The sequence below is a fragment of the Diabrotica undecimpunctata genome, chromosome 8, assembly GCF_040954645.1.
Source record: "Diabrotica undecimpunctata isolate CICGRU chromosome 8, icDiaUnde3, whole genome shotgun sequence".
In the NCBI taxonomy this organism is placed as follows: Eukaryota; Metazoa; Arthropoda; class Insecta; order Coleoptera; family Chrysomelidae; genus Diabrotica; species Diabrotica undecimpunctata.
The window spans coordinates 60,050,271-60,062,669 of NC_092810.1; the positions used below are offsets into that span (position 1 = coordinate 60,050,271).

A 12,399-nucleotide genomic window follows, 5' to 3' on the forward strand; every position below is an offset into this window, starting at 1 on the left:
AAGATTTAAGTGAGGTTGAAAAGAGTAACGAGAGTGGGCAGACGTCGGTATGTAGTTTGGAGAAGCCGGCAAAATTTGCGAGAAAACGTAAATATACTCAAAGTAATGTGTTTGTTAAAGTAAGAGAAATCACTGTTTTTGTTGTATGCCATATCTGATCTAAGATATTTATTAAACGGCGTGTACAACAAATTTAAAATATAACCACGATGGTTCCAGTTTTTTAAGAAGCCCAGTCTAAAGTTGTATCCAGTGCTGCCCATTTCAACCTTAATCCTCAATGTCCTAAGAAGCATTTCAGCATAATAATTTAGCATAATAATAATTCACAGTGAAGGTGTAGTTTTTTTTTCAGTAGCAGAAACTTTAGTACGTCCAGTTTTCGACCCCAGAAATCAATCTAAAGAAATTTTATTGACATCAAGGTAACTCTTTTAGGTTGATTTTTAAATGAAAAAGAAACATTTTCATTAATAATTTCTTTCATAAGAGTTTGTAAAGAAATTGTAATAATTAGAATTACATGTGTTAGGGCGTGGCCATAGCTGTCATAAGTATTCATAAAAAAGGAGATCAAATTAGCCAAAGAAAAATGGATGTGAGAAAGGTGCGACGAAATGGAGGATGTAATATCTAAACACGACTTATTTAATATGCACACGAAACTAAAAGAAATGAGTAATATATTTAACACATGAGTTCCCTATGTACTCGTTGAAAATAATAACAAAATTATTGTAAATGAGCACGAAATAAGAAACAAATGGCAGCTGTATATATCAGAGTTATTTGAAGATGACAGGAATAATATTGCCGAATTCTACCAAAACTGTACTGACGGCCAGAAATTATGAAATGCGATGTAGTACACACGATGGTTCAGATGATACACCAACTGAGTTGTTGAAACTAATAGAGGATGATAACATAAAAGTAGTAGTAAGACTTTTTAATTCAATATATAACGCGGGAGTGATTCCTACAGATTGGCTCAAATAGATCTTTGTCGCAATACCTAAAAAACACAATGTGAGAAAATGCTCAGAATATCGATTAATTAGCCTAATGAGCCACACACTTAAAATTTTCCTAAGAATACTTTACAACAGAATTAGACGCAAATGCGAAGAAGATCTCGAAGATACCCAATTTTGTTTTAGAAATATATATATATATATATATATATATATATATATATATATATATATATATATATATATATATTTCTAAATATATATATATATATATATATATATATATACATATATATATATATATATACATATATTAGAAATGATTATTTCGACCAAAAAATAATTTATAAATACGTCAAATTATCGGGTAAAGTGGTCTGTAATAAAAATCTTTCTTTTTTCTTAATTACTCAATATTTCGCCATTTATTTAACAGCTTCTTCAGGAGTAAACTAAAACAATTTGAACATTACAAAAAATGGCGTACAAATACATTTGTAAAACACTTACAGAATTTAAAAGATTTCGCAAATAAAAAATGACATTGAAGTATTTGAAAAATTGAATGTCAAGATTAAATTGTCTTAAGCACGTTCGTTACAGCTATACGATAAAAAATTAAAATTATTTCAAATGTAAAAATAAAAATAACAATAAAAGAAAAGTAAGAAGAATAATATTTCTTTGATGAATTATTAAGGTTATTCTTCTTACTTTTCTTTTATTGTTATTTTTATTTTTACATTTGAAATAATTTTAATTTTTTATCGTATAGCTGTAACGAACGTGCTTAAGACAATTTAATCTTGACATTCAATTTTTCAAATACTTCAATGTCATTTTTTATTTGCGAAATCTTTTAAATTCTGTAAGTGTTTTAAAAATGTATTTGTACGCCATTTTTTGTAATGTTCATGTAATGTTTCTTTCTGTTCTCTATGTATCAGAGTTAAAACACAGTATCAAAAGATGTCATGAAATAAACTAAGTTTTACTATCCTGACCAAAAATTTTTAGAATATATTGTCCATTATTATATTTTATATTTGTGTTAATGTTGAGTGTCCAAGTTTATTTTAAATAATCTCAACGACTAGTAAGTTGTACTGACAAATTGTGATATTTTGAAAAAATTTACACATTTTTTTTATCTATATTACAGTGTCTTGTAAAAGGAATAAAACAATTCCGAAAGCTTGACAAAAAGTCAAAAGGGTGTTTCTCTAACATCTCGGCCAACCTTCTGACTGCAGCCCTAATAAACTGGTGGTATATTTATATATATATATATATATATATATATATATATATATATATATATATATATATATATATATATATATATATATATATATATATATATATATATATATATATATGAAACTTGTTTGTGACCGGTTAGTAAATATATAAATAGTATATTTTTTAAAATATAATTAATTTTGACTTAGGTCAAATTATGTTTTATGTTTGAATTTTTGTATTTTACAATTATATATTGTTTTTCATGTTAAAATGGCCTACGAACTATTCCAATCTTAACATTTAGTAAGTATTTTTACCTTACCTTAAGAAGAATAACCTTAATAATTCATCAAAGAAATATTATTCTTCTTACTTTTCTTTTATTGTTATTTTTATTTTTACATTTGAAATAATTTTAATTTTTTATCGTATAGCTGTAACGAACGTGCTTAAGACAATTTAATCTTGACATTCCATTCAATTTTTCAAATACTTCAATGTCATTTTTTATTTGCGAAATCTTTTAAATTCTGTAAGTGTTTTACAAATGTATTTGTACGCCATTTTTTGTAATGTTCAAATTGTTTTAGTTTACTCCTGAAGAAGCTGTTAAATAAATGGCGAAATATTGAGTAATTAAGAAAAAAGAAAGATTTTTATTACAGACCACTTTACCCGATAATTTGACGTATTTATATATACACACACACATATATATATATATATATATATATATATATATATATATATATATATATATATATATATATATATATATATATATATATATATAACTTCCAAAGATTTTTGAGGTTGCGGTCAAAAGGCCTAGTATATATTTATATATATAATATATATATATATATATATATATATATATATATATATATATATATATATATATATATATATATAAACTTCCAAAGATTTTTGAGGTTGCGGTCAAAAGGCCTAGTGATTAAAACACTAATATAAGTAGCATCTTTTATTAAAAATCCTTAGTTTCTTTATCAAAACAACTAAAAAATATTATAATTAGTTTTATGACATTCTATTCGTAAAAATACTTACTAAATGTTAAGATTGGAATAGTTCGTAGGCCATTTTAACATGAAAAACAATATATAATTGTAAAATACAAAAATTCAAACATAAAACATAATTTGACCTAAGTCAAAATTAATTATATTTTAAAAAATATACTATTTATATATTTACTAACCGGTCACAAACAAGTTTCATATATATATATATATATATATATATATATATATATATAATAATATAAAACCACCAGTTTATTAGGGCTGCAGTCAGAAGGTTGGCCGAGATGTTAGAGAAACACCCTTTTGACTTTTTGTCAAGCTTTCGGAATTGTTTTATTCCTTTTACAAGACACTGTAATATAGATAAAAAAAATGTGTAAATTTTTTCAAAATATCACAATTTGTCAGTACAACTTACTAGTCGTTGAGATTATTTAAAATAAACTTGGACACTCAACATTAACACAAATATAAAATATAATAATGGACAATATATTCTAAAAATTTTTGGTCAGGATAGTAAAACTTAGTTTATTTCATGACATCTTTTGATACTGTGTTTTAACTCTGATACATAGAGAACAGAAAGAAAAAACAATGTGATTAAAATGTTAAAAACAAATTGTGATATTTGGTAAACATTTACAAATTATTTTTATCTATATTACAGTGTGTTGAAAAAGGAATAAAACAATTCCGAAAGCTTGACAAAAAGTCAAAAAAGTGTTTCTCTAACATGACCAACCTTCTGACTGAAGCCCTAATAAACTGGTGGTTTTGTTTATATCGACAGTCACGAATATCCTGTATTTCTTATATATATATACATATATATATATATATATATATATATATATATATATATATATATATATATATATATATACATATCGCACACCTAGTTCAATAGTGCCACAAGTGCAAAATACAATATTTTCGAGAAATGAGCAAAACGTTCTGTAGCAAACGAGTTATGCCTTGTAAATAATTTATTTTTAGAATGCCTGGCATCAAAATTACAATTTAGTTAGCAAATTATAAAGTTATTCGCTGGATCTTATTACAATTTATTAAAAATAAAATGTTAATTGTATTTTGATAGTTATGGCGATATTGCATTGTGAAGAAAGTCATGTATAAAACGATACCTAGGAGATACGGCGGCAACATAATAAAAAAATCAACTAGTTCTTACAAAAAATATTTTTATTATTATTATTACAAGTGTGTACAAACATATTTTTTAATTACTATTAACCAAGTCCTTATAAAAATTGTGATGAACAGGTATTATTAAGTTTTTATGGCACAGTTCCAAAAGGTGTTGCTTGGTTTTTGCGGATATCGATGGTGGCTTTATGTACGCCTTTTTTACATCGATTACTGCTTCCATAGTTGCTGAGCGCCCCCTTGTCGATGCTTTAAAATGGACCTCTTCTATCTCATCGGCATTATAATCTGTTTTATAGAAGAAAGATCCAGAATTGCTTTTGACAACTTTAATGACTTGGATATCATTCCAGACTACCTTTTCACCTTTTGTATTCTTTGTAAAATTTCCTCCAATTTTTGAATTGAGATCTTTAAAGTCATAAAAGTCTTCTGTTGACATTTCCTTTACATTATAAGGATTTCCCTCTTTTTTGCAGACCTTACGATGACAGGCCATGGTGCAGGAACATAAATGGGACCTGTTTTAAGTATTTTCTTCTTTTGCCTTTCAATTGTCGCTATAAAATATAACGTCTTTATCATTACAATGAGTTAAAACATGATCAAACAGACACATAGCTATTTCGTTTGAGCCGCGGTTAGCGATAGCCTCGTGCCAAAAGTAACAGTAACCACTCTTTTGTACCATCTGAAAAATTGTAAAGTTAAAGCAGTTCAGGCGGCATTTATAGTAGAAGCTTGAAACATCTCCACAAGGTGTAGGAAGGATTGCCTGCAAATCTAAATAAGGTACCAATACTTAAGAATCATATTTTGCTCTTGCTACATCTTTTGCTTTTTCTTCTCTGCTTTTAATTTTATTATGGATATTTTTATTATGTTTGATCAAGAGTAGCTTGCTGTTCAGCAGAAGAATTTTTATATGACTCACAAACCGCGCACTGATCTTTTTTTGGCTGAAAGAAAGTTATGTTAAACTCAGTTTGGAAAATATGCTCGTAAGTGCATTTTTTAGCCACAGGCCTTCCTTCACTTTCTTCCTGTAGTTTGTAGTAGCGATACATTTGTGCTAAAGTAAGTGAACCATTTGAAGCCAATTTTTTTTTGGGCCAATTTGTAGCCAATTTTGGGAAAAATTGGCTACAAGTAGCGTACAATAAAAAACAATGGAAAGGAAGACTTGAAGAGGCTTATGTTCAGATGTGGACGTGAATGGCTAGACGAAGAAGAAGAAGTGAACCGTCTATGTATTCCTTTGTAGTTTGTGCTCTGAGATAATGTGATTCTACCCTTTGGAAAGAATTTATGTGCTCTCTTATTTTATTCTTCACCGGTCCAGTAACCGTTTCTCGTTTCATAAAATTAAATTTCCTCTCTTATCCTTTTTCACAGATCCTTTACCATCTGGTTTTCTCCAAGTTGTTCTAATAAATTTGTCACCAATGTCCAAGGTATTCATGAAAAACTTTTTGCAGACTTTAACTTTTACACCGTGTATTGTTAAAAAATATACTAAATTCATACCGCGGTTACTGCCTTCAACTGTTCTTCTATGTTTAGTAACCAACTTTTCCAAATGGGAACCAACAAATTGTCTTTGAAGAGCGTTGTCTTTCAAATTCCATAAACTTAAATGTATATCATATCTATCAGCATTGCTGATTGGCATCAGCCATTTTTGGCTGCATTTTGAACGACATTTTTCTCCACATGCAGGTTTTAAAGTCTTCCCACGTTTTTCTTTGTTGCCTTCTGTAATATAAGGTAGTCCAGAGTTAACTCTCAGTTTTTTAATATTTCTTTTCCATTTACTTGGTTTCCGCAATTTTTTTCGAGAATTATGAATTTCAGTTACCGTATCTGTTATCTCAATGCGTGCATTCCTGTCAACTACTTTATTATCTTCCGTTATTTCGGTATCAGAATCTGCTACGTTATTTTCATTTCCATTTTTTTTTTTCACTATCAGTGCTTAAAGAAGTATCAGGTGAGTAGTTACTGTCTGTCACAGAGTCATCGGAATTGAAATTTCCCTCTTGAATTTGACACTGAAACAAAAAGTTATGGTTAATTTGAAAAGATGCCGTTGGATGTTAACATTATTTATAATTACAAACAGAGCGATATTTTCATCCAACATACAAAATAAATCATCCTGTTTCTATTGGTCTCTCATTTCTAATCAATTGAAAAGAAAATCTGCGGTGCTTTTTGCCTAATTCCATACATACCTAATGCATACATACGTACATTAATATTTAATACAGTTCTGTAATTATATTTTAAGCAATGTTAAAAACTGTACTGTTTTGATATTAGTTCACAAACTCCAACAAAAAATAAAATTTTGAAAAGTGTAATATTAAAAACGATACCTGCTCTATGTAATCATCTTGGCGAGGGTCTGTATGTAGTTTTTCTTGATGTTCAAATGTATTTGCCGTATGATTTGATTGCACGGGTAACGCAACCGGAGTAAGCTAAAAAATTGCATACACCTAAAACCTCACTGTGATTTTTGTTGAAATACAAACCTCCGTCAACACAAAGGGTATGTCATTGATAACCTCAAAACCTCTGAATTGTCTCTCAGATTCTCATCATCTTTAATTTGCAAAGCCAGTCCAAGCATTTTTCTTGCTCTTGACATCGTGTTTGATAATAAAATTAATAATTATATCACTATACACTGTTTTCAGACCTTAAATCAAAACTAAAAACGTGGATACCGCGTGCATAAATAATTGAGAACTGATAAAATCGTACCACTAACCTAACAATGCCTGCAGTTGTGGCCGTATTGAATTACATCGGTTGTATTGTGGCGGAGTGTATTATCGCCACACCTCCTAGTTATGGCCATATTGCATTTCAAAACCCTACAGTGTAATACCGAAGTATCTTACTTTATACTTATCCAAGACAATATTTCAGTTAAGGCTGTATTGCATTAGATGGGGTATTATATAGGCAACCTTTTTAAAGCCTTAACTCAAAATTAGAATTTTTTGCAGTTGTGGCACTATTGAACTAGATGTACGATATATATATATATATATATATATATATATATATACATATATAATATATATATATATATATATATATATATATATATATATATATATATATATATATATATATATATATATATATATAGATATTTATTTTCTACCGGGCCTTTGCGTATTAATGTATTACGTCAAATTCTTATGGATATTTTTATTGCTATTCTATTCTATTACATTCTATAAACGGTTATGTTTGTTGGTTTGACTTTTAATTAGAGTAGTCATTGCAACCTTTTTGGGTATCAAACTTATTTACTTGTCTTTTAGTATTTCACCTAGTACAGGTATTGTACCATTATATAAATCATGTTCAGAATTTTTAAAGTTTTTATGAAGGTTTATCGTACACTTACGATCTTTACCTAAGGATTTAGTTAGTTGATTGGTAGACATATACGTATTAAATAAAGAAACTCCTACTTTTGAGCGATAAAATTTTTACCAAAATTTTCATGTTTACGAGTGAGATATATGTATGTGGATTTATTTTGAGTTTAATGAAATTATGATCCTTTGGGAATTAGGTGTACTGTCACTAAACGTAAGTAAACTTTTATTTCATTAAAGGTAATTATCCGCACTGTGTATTTCAGTGGTTCCCAAAGTGTGGGGCATAACCCCTGGGGACCCGTTTTAAAGAGCTGAGGTGGTTACGAAGTTATTGTCAAAAAAGAGAAACTTTTTTAACAAGAATTTTTATTTGAAATATACAAGAAAAAAACATTTGCACACAAGTTTATTATTATAATTTGTATTTAAACTCATGATTTAGAAGTAAAAGTTAACAGATATATCTTGTTTACATTTTGGGTACTATAAAACACAAAAACCCAAATTATGCAAATACAAAATAACTATTTCTAAAAAATTAAACAAAGTCTAAATAAAAAACAAATGTTTGAGCTGCATAATAGATACATGAATGAACGGAAATAAAACAATCTTCGCTGCTTCCTTCGGAAATACCATCCTGTAGACAGTTGAAGCAAATGGATTTTGCAGACAAATTTTTGACATTTTTGACAGGTATATCTGGTTGGTTTATTTTTTGTCTACTACAGTAAAAACAACGACCTCAACGATCAGGTTGTGAATTGGGAGCTGGAACAATCTGTTCTTCAAAACGATAAATTTCTTTTATTCTTGACCTAATTGTAGTAGGAATTCATTAATTTAAAAATCGACGATGCAGATGATCGTTTACTAGTTCCATACCAAGAGCTTCTAGAAAAAGTCTTCTAGACGTTTTATCTACATCATTAGATTTATATTTGTTTTTTACAAAAGAATTGATACCGGCTACATCCATTGCAGAATAAAAAATGAATATGAGCCATCAACCAAAGGCTCGAGCGCAAATGTAGGCGGCACATATTTTATCAACTAGATCTACTCCTCCTTTGGATTAATTATAGTCAATTATGATTTCTGGCTTGCTCGTAAATTCGTCTAGCAAATCATCGTAGATCGTTTAGAGTAAAATAACGTTTTTATTTTTTCTGTGTATATAATATGACACAATCATACATTTTTCTCTATAAGCAAACATAGTTTTTTATGGCCTCTTAGGATTAGTAAATTGAAGTGAAAGCTCTCTTTTGTTTTTTCCCATAGTGTCTATCATAGTCAGATGATGTTCGTTCAAAAGAAGATCGGCTTAGCTGAGAGTCTTAAAAAAATTATTATATTTCTGTGAGATCCAGATATACGACTGCAAAGGTGAGGAATAAGGAAAATATTGCTCGTATCAACTTTATATGGACCAGGTGGTTGTTATCCAACGTACACCTCTAGATTTGCGGTATAAGAAAACTTAACGTTTACTAATGAGTAGATCTTTATGTCGTATTTATAAAGTTTATTGGGCATACATTCCCTTACGCCACAGCTGCCATGAAAAACTACCAGTTTTTTTATCTACCGTTGTATACGCTGAGAATGAAAAATTTTTGGGTAAATTTGAATTACGAACGAATCGAAAAATTCTCTCACGGTTGCCAATTTGTCATATTTTTACCTTTCTAATCCTGTTTGTTTATCATCAAAATGTATGTGTTCGAGCAAAAACTTAAACCGTGCAAGGGACATTGTCAATCTAAACATATTTGGTGATGAGCCGTTTGTCCTAAAGAGATTCTCTTGCATTTCTGTGGTTATTTTTGGTTACCGTAGCTATATATATATATATATATATATATATATATATATATATATATATATATATATATATATATATATATATATATATAGTAAACTCTTAAATATTGGGGAAATCTGCAAGAAATACTCTAATGTGTATCAATTGTTTCGCCGAACGTTTTCGCCAAAGAGAATTAATTTGGCTTCTTCAGGGCTGAAAGAGAATAAATTATAATTAGCTACCATATATTATCTATTAAAACATTATTGATCTTACCGTAACTTAGAATTGTAGAGTTAGAATATTAAAAAACTTTGCTAGTAACATAGTGGTGTTTTTTGTTACTATGTGCAAAAAAAGTTTTTTATAAGAATTGAAATGTATGGTAGCTTCGAACTTGACACGTAAAGGCTTACCCAAGGTTAATCGAAAAACCCAATGCAACTACATTTAAAAGGAGGTAATTCTTTGAAATGTCGGCAATAACTAAGTTTTTGATTTTACATAGTTAAAAGTGAGGTTCTGTTTAAGCCAGAACGCAAGCGCTGACAACTTCATTATAATTGGTATGAATCTTTATGTCGTTAAGGTTCATTGGTAAAAAACGAATGAATTTAAATCCCAGTAAAGGGAAATATTATTTTGATTTTCTTTATTTAATTATATTATATTGTTCATGTATTATTGAATCTTATTGAGACTGTATCTAAGAAAAGCAAGGGAATGTTATATATTTTTTGTTAATGAAAATTAATTATAAAGGTATGTTAGTTGTTAATGGATATATCAGTCACGTTAGTAATCTGTGATATAGTATTGTTCTTGGTATCTGATTTAAGTAACAGGTGGTATATATCGCTTAGATTTTTGATGTCACTCTTAACATTAATGGAGAAATCGTTAAGAAAAATATAAGACATTTCAATGAACTCTCTTTTAGATTTATTGTTCTCACGGTGGAGAATTGTGGTGTTGGTATAGTCCATGAGATGACCAGTGGAATGGACATGTTTGGCTAATGCACAACGGTCAGGGTGAAGTCGAGAATCACTTTTGTGTAGTGTAATACGTGATTTTAATAATTGAGATGTTTGACCGATGTAGGAATTGTTGCAAGAGAGACATGGAATGTTGTAGACAATATTACTAAGCCTATCTATGGGAGTCTTATCTTTTATCTTAGAATAAAGATTATTAATTGTTAGGGCTGATCTACAAGCTACATTAAGTTTAATGTTGTTATTATTATTGCCAAAGCTATTTTCAACACTTTTCAGAATCCTTGTTAACCCCGGAGTGATATCTCTGAAATATGGTAATGAAAAATATTTGTTTATAGGAGTATCAGCAAATAAGAGTATCAACAAATATTTTTCATTACCATATTTCAGAGATATCACTCCGGGGTTAACAAGGATTCTGAAAAGTGTTGAAAATAGCTTTGGCAATAATAATAACAACATTAAACATAATGTAGCTTGTAGATCAGCCCTAACAATTAATAATCTTTATTCTAAGATAAAAGATAAGACTAAGTTTATAGGAGTATCAGCAAATAAGAGTATCAACAAATATTTTTCATTACCATATTTCAGAGATATCACTCCGGGGTTAACAAGGATTCTGAAAAGTGTTGAAAATAGCTTTGGCAATAATAATAACAACATTAAACATAATGTAGCTTGTAGATCAGCCCTAACAATTAATAATCTTTATTCTAAGATAAAAGATAAGACTCCCATAGATAGGCTTAGTAATACTGTCTACAACATTCCATGTCTGTCTTGCAACAATTCCTACATCGGTCAAACATCTCAATTATTAAAATCACGTATTACACTACACAAAAGTGATTCTCGACTTCACCCTGACCGTTGTGCATTAGCCAAACATGTCCATTCCACTGGTCATCTCATGGACTATACCAACACCACAATTCTCCACCGTGAGAACAATAAATCTAAAAGAGAGTTCATTGAAATGTCTTATATTTTTCTTAACGATTTCTCCATTAATGTTAAGAGTGACATCAAGAATCTAAGCGATATATACCACCTGTTACTTAAATCAGATACCAAGAACAATACTATATCACAGATTACTAACGTGACTGATATATCCATTAACAACTAACATACCTTTATAATTAATTTTCATTAACAAAAAATATATAACATTCCCTTGCTTTTCTTAGATACAGTCTCAATAAGATTCAATAATACATGAACAATATAATATAATTAAATAAAGAAAATCAAAATAATATTTCCCTTTACTGGGATTTAAATTCATTCGTTTTTTACCAATGAACCTTAACGACATAAAGATTCATACCAATTATAATGAAGTTGTCAGCGCTTGCGTTCTGGCTTAAACAGAACCTCACTTTTAACTATTTAAAATCAAAAATTTAGTTATTGCCGACATTTCAAAGAATTACCTCCTTTTAAATGTAGTTGCATTGGGTTTTTCGATTAACCTTGGGTAAGCCTTTACGTGTCAAGTTCGAAGCTACCATACATTTCAATTCTTATAAAAAACTTTTTTTGCACATAGTAACAAAAAACACCACTATGTTACTAGCAAAGTTTTTTAATATTCTAACTCTACAATTCTAAGTTACGGTAAGATCAATAATGTTTTAATAGATAATATATGGTAGCTAATTATAATTTATTCTCTTTCAGCCCTGAAGAAGCCAAATTAATTCTCTTTGGCGAAAACGTTCGGCGAAACAATTGATACACATT

The 12,399-nt window shown here is 28.9% G+C and overlaps 1 protein-coding gene across 2 annotated transcripts in view; it reads left to right on the forward strand.

Annotated features, from left to right (window-relative positions):
- LOC140447610 (probable 3',5'-cyclic phosphodiesterase pde-5) overlaps positions 1-12,399 on the forward strand; it is a 296,700-nt gene that overhangs the window by 143,973 nt on the left and 140,328 nt on the right. Inside the window, exon 1 of one of the 2 annotated variants that reach the window (XM_072540363.1) lies at positions 7,883-8,050. The exons of the other annotated variant lie outside the window; for it this stretch is intronic. The gene's annotated coding sequence lies outside the window, so the exon portion shown is untranslated. Of the gene's footprint in view, positions 1-7,882; positions 8,051-12,399 lie in introns of those variants that run through there. 2 annotated transcript variants of the gene reach the window in all.